Below are 6,000 nucleotides of genomic sequence, written 5' to 3'. Positions count from 1 at the left end.
TCACATATACGACAAAAACACACTCACAGACACACGCAAACACTAACACATACGACACAAACACACTCACAGACACATGCAAACGCATCGACAGACACACGCAAATACACTGACACAAACAAACACTCTGACAGACACAAACAAACACACTGACAAGACACACACAAACACACAGATACCCTACCACATATACACAATAATACAAACATACATAGACATATGTTTTTATTTATTATTATTTTTATTTTTTATTTTATTATTATTATTATTATTATTATTATTATTATCATTATTATTATTTGCAGTTTTGTTAGCAACTAAAATGCAGGTGAAAGTTTCTAGTTAACAATCCTAACGTATAAAACGTCGCGTCATTTGATTTTTTGGTTTTTCTTTTGCGGGGGTGGGGGGGGGGGGGGGGGAGAGGGGCGTGTTTGGGTTGTGTGTTTTTTTTTTTGGGGGGGGGGGGAGGGTTTGTTGGTAACTAAAATGTAGGTTAAAGTTCCTGTTTAACAATCCTAACGTACAAAACGTCTAGTCATTTGTTTTGTTTTTATGAGGTTTTGTTAGTAACTAAAATGCAGGCGAAAGTTCCTATTTAACAATCCTAACGTATAAAATATCGCGTCATTATATTTTGAAATATATTCACACGTGAAATAGAAACATCTACAAGTTACAGTCATACTATTCCCGATTTAAAAAATAGTCCACAGACAATCTTAGACACGTCTATCTGTCCGTGTTGGACTGTCCCAGTTCCTCGAGAATAGATATATTGATTTGAATACGTGACTGGGCTGATGCATTGTTCTTTGACTTAACAATATAGAAAACTTATAATATTACACTTTACACGTATTGATATGAATACGTGACTGGGCTGGTGCAGTGTTCTTTGACTTAACAATATAAAAAAGTAGATTACATTTTATGGTTTTTGCACAGTAAAAGTAAACATAGTTCTAGTTTGATATATAGCTATCCTTTATAATGTCATCTTGCTAAGGTGTGTGTGTGTGTGTGTGTGTGTGTGTGTGTGTGTGTGTATGTGTGTGTGTGTGTTGGGGGTCGTGTCTCAATTGGCAGATATATGAAAGAAAGTTTATATTGAATGCTGTGACATTTATTAAATATTTAAATAGGTGACTAAGCAGAAAAACAAACAAGAAACGGTGTCTGTTGTCAAGTGGTTAAGCATCGAACATTTTCACCGAGTATTTGAAGTCAGGTAGCATGGGCTGAAATGAGGACACATGCACAACAGCGGTGCAACGTGCGATTATAAATATACAAATTACGTAATAGACAGTCGATCAGGACTGACGTGTTATAATGAATATAAATTGTCTGTCTGTCTGTGTGAGAGAGTTTTTTTTGTTTTTGTTTTTACAAAGTGATGGTATTTTGAGATATATTCATATGATGCAATCATATTTTATTCCCGATTTAGAAAGTAGTCTTTATTGTGTGTGTGTGTGTGTGTGTGTGTGTGTGTGTGCGTGTGTGCGTGAGTGAATTTACAGGGCCGTACCATGATCAAAATCCTAGGAAGGGGGCACTACTTTTTATAAACAAATGAAACACTATACAAATTAAACTTTCAGATGTGTATGCTGTTTTCTGGTGTAACCCCCCCCCCCCCCCCTCCTGATTTGTATGCGTGTGTGTGTGTGCTTTCGCTTCAGTTTTATTTGTATGAATTTGTGTGTTTCTATGCGTGTTCACTTCAATTTGTTTGTATGAATTAGTTGGTAAATCATGCTTTCTTGGGCATAAATAGTCCACGATTACAGAGTTCAATTCAAACATATCACCTTATTAAAAATGTGGCATCACTGATAAGTTATTATGGTGGACCCTTCATATACACATACATATGCATATATTGTAAATTCAACTGTGACGTCACGGACACAAGTTATCTGGTGAACCCTTCATAATATACACGTACACATGTATATATTGTAAATTCAACTGTGACGTCACGGACACGGCTTATTCTGGTGGACCCTTCGGTCTCACTACACAGCTGACTTCCGGGTGAGAGTTGATCGATGACGATCCACTATAGTTCCTAATTGTTATGGTTCACATATTCACTTCCAGGAAATGGCGAAGAATTAAAACAATAGGTATGTTTAATGGTAAGCCTTCTGGCTATATTTTGCCAATGCTATTTTGTAACATTGTGCATTGACCTTTTGGGACATGGGTGTATAGCGCAAGAGACAGCCGGAGTGAATCGGTTAATGAACCACCTGTTCGGATCGGTACTACAGCCAGATGCGGTCATATAGCAATTTGTTTTTTTTTAAATGCTTATATAATGTATGTTCGCAATGGTGTATGTTGTTAGTGCCAACGAGAACCCATTCTATTGGCAATCTTTATTTGAAGTTGGGCAATTTAACATGGGTTTCAATGGCAGATCACATCTGTGTAGTGAGACCTAAACAAAATCTTTCTGCGAAACATAGCGTAGCGGAATGTGACGAGTTGTTCCGATTGTAACTAAATGGAAAGTAAAGACGAACATGATCGAGGTGTTCTCATTGAACCTACGAATACATTTACGTGGCCGATGTTTTCGGAATACATAATCAAAACCGGCCAAGGCATTCCGAATGGTTTTAGACTGTTCGATAGACTGGGGAAGTAATCGCTATTATGTTCAATATGGGTTTGGTTGCGCAGATACTAATAGGAAACCAGTTGAAAGCAATAAATAAAAAATAACTTTCCGATCTCTTACAAAGATTAGTTATTTGCATTTTGATACATAATACACTATGCGGAAATGTTCGGTCGCCAGGCGGGCGACACGTGATAAGGTTTTGACTTGCCCGACGCTATTTTGACTCGCCATGGGCGATCGGGCGACCGTAAAGTGCACACCCTGTAATGTGCTTAATACACTGATGTGTATGTGCCATACTACAGCTTATCAAAGCAGAACACCAAGGAATGAATCACTGACTTAATATCACTAAAGAACAATTTCCACATGAGATATTCGTAGAAGGCTAAGCAATGCATCTATGCAACTGAGGCATCATAAGTGACGAAAACTTCATTTCTGTGGCACAGACATTTTAATAAATCTTTCCAGAGATTCTTTAACTCTGCTAAAGCTTGGCAAAATAATATGCTGTCAAATTATGTTGAAACAAGTCTTTAACCACGCTGGGTTTTTTCTTTGATTGGCTTTCTGTCCAAATAGTAAATTGACCAGACTAGTCTCATAAGACTTTTAGAGCTTCATAATATACTTGTACATGGTTGTATATCTTGATTTCAAGGACTCGACTAACTACGTCTTCAGCAATAATCCTATTCCTGTATACAAGCCTTCACATCATCTTCATAGGATGCCTACAGCATTAAGAATTATTCCATTCTTAAGATAATAATGACATAACCGTCGTGATGTCTTTGCAAACTGTTTGATTCATCAGTACGGCAATGGTTTGTAAAGGTAGTTTTATTCTGATATGCTTTGATTCAAAATGTTTAATACAATCGTCGGCTCTGAACATGATGTATTGATAGTAGGCAGGTACCTTTGAGGTGATTCATATTGAAGTATTTGATATGCATACTGAATTCGACCCACCTTTGGATTTTCCTATTATTTGCGATTGACTGCTTTGCTATAGCCTCCAAATGAGGTTATTTGTTTTTAAGCGCCTTCAGTTAAACGTGTGGATTTTTGTTTTATTATTGGTACCATTCATTACCAGTGGCTGTGGTGCAACACATTCACCAGAAACATAAAATTTCAAATATTAGTTCCACAAGTGAGAGCCACCTCCAGTCTATCAATGTTGTTCTAAGGTCGATTCGTCTGTACTAGGCTAAATGGTGGGTGAAACATATTAGAGTGATAACTCGTGGTAGCTTCTGGTGTCTTCAGAAGGGAATATGACACCATGTCATTTTCGTTTCAATGCCTGGATTAGTTCAAGATAATTATGAATGTAGTAATGCATTAATAATTAATTTTATGAAACGTATACAGCTAAATCACACACCGGTACCAGTGTATCAATGCAATTTATAAATAGGTAAATGTGAATATAATAACGTTTGTTGTTTTGATCTGTTAAGTTGTGGAGTAAGCACTATGCCTATTTGGGTGTGGTCATAATATCATGATTTGTTAGTATCTTCAATGGACTCTGTATAAAGATACAATTTTAAACAATAATGCCTTTGTAGTCATAGTTATATCACAAAGATAACAATAAATACATGATCGGAATGGGTTTTAAATCAATAACACATACTTCTAATTGGTTTTAGTTTAATGAGAACTCATTTTAATGACATCTCACCAACATATAACCTCAAATTCATTTTAAATGTAGGACTTAATTAGTATTTAGCAGCCTAGTGTAAATGTGTGTGCATTAAGATTTCTGAAATAGAACATTTGAGAGGGTCAACCTAAACTCCAAGTGAAATTACTGTTATAAAATGATGGAAATAGAACATTTGAGAGGGTCAACCTAAACTCCAAGTGAAATTACTGTTGTAAAATGATGGAAATTGAATTACGTAATGTAAACAAAAAGTGTTAGGTGAGACCCTAACCCTCTAGGGATGAAACCATTCTTCTATTTCTGAAATGTATATTCCACTAACTAGCTTTTTGCTTATTTTTACCTTGTTCATCTTAATAAATATTTTATAATGTTTTTATTTATTTAATCACTGTTAACAATTCCACAGAAATATTTCTGTTCAGAAAATAGGAGGAGGGTTATAAAATGTGCAATTACATAGAAAATCCTGCAACAAAACTTTATAGAATGTAACTAATAACAGGATGTCCAAATGAGATTCTGTTGTAATTAGAACCTTTAAAGAGAATATTTGAGATGCTGAGCCTAAACTACTAAAAAATTAAACTGTGTGGATTGTATTTTGTAATGTTACAGAATAAGTGTTATATAAAACCCATTTCCTCAAAGGATTTTCAATTTTGTAACATATCTGAATTCTCCAATCCATTACCTTCCAATCCTCTAAGTTATGTATTCCTAAATGTCCTGACAAATATGTTTCAATGTTTTTAATATAGTCACCCTTTAGCAATTTTGTAAAAATATAAATGACGTGGAAATGGGGGTAGGGTCAGAAAACGAGTAGATATATACCGAGAGTTGTAATTCCTGCAATGTTATACATTCTCCATTCCTAGGGATGTAGTCCTTGACAAAAATCGCTACGAGCATTTGTCCCCCCTATCCCCGATGGTACCGACTGACCCCTCTCGCTCATGGACTACTTCCCCCAAAGGCAATTGTGGCTACATGAAGATCGTCAACCCCAAGCAGGTTTATTTAGCGGTAATAACACAGGTACATGTACTTACTGTTGACCTGTGTTGTGTAGTAATGACTCATGTTTTATTTGGACCTGTCACATGCTGTAACTGAACATTCCTTCCTGGCCTAGACAATCTGACAAAGCAGAACCCAATCTCTGCACGTGACACTCACGACCGTAAGGGGTTATGGCTTCCTAGTCCTCTGAACACAACGTATGATACTTATCGTTAAACCCTAGTGGGTTTTTTCTTTAACGTGTTCTCTTCTGTGCATTCAATGTGTTTTGACTTGTTGGAATAATAATTTAGGATATTAAGACAGTGTTTTGATGCGCCACAATTTTTTTAAGTACGTGTACCCTTTGAAATATTAATAGATGATAAGTGGTCGTTTGATACCATTTATCTTACGAGTTGTAAGATAAATGGTACTGTGTCACGAATACACATCAACATCAACTACGTCCCAGTAACGAGATACTCTCGGTTTAGTAACATCAAATATATATGTAGCTCCCCGTTTCCAATTCGTTGGGCCGGTTAAAAATGAGTTAAATTTCCTTCATCCAAATTGTAAAAAAAAATTCCCGTTGGCATAATCCAATTAGACATTCCAAATTCCATAGCACCAACCCCCCCCCCCCCCCCCTCCCGCTTGTTACCGA

This window comes from Gigantopelta aegis, chromosome 7, assembly GCF_016097555.1.
Source record: "Gigantopelta aegis isolate Gae_Host chromosome 7, Gae_host_genome, whole genome shotgun sequence".
NCBI classification, from domain to species: domain Eukaryota; kingdom Metazoa; phylum Mollusca; class Gastropoda; order Neomphalida; family Peltospiridae; genus Gigantopelta; species Gigantopelta aegis.
Note: the sequence above shows the minus strand (reverse complement) of the source record.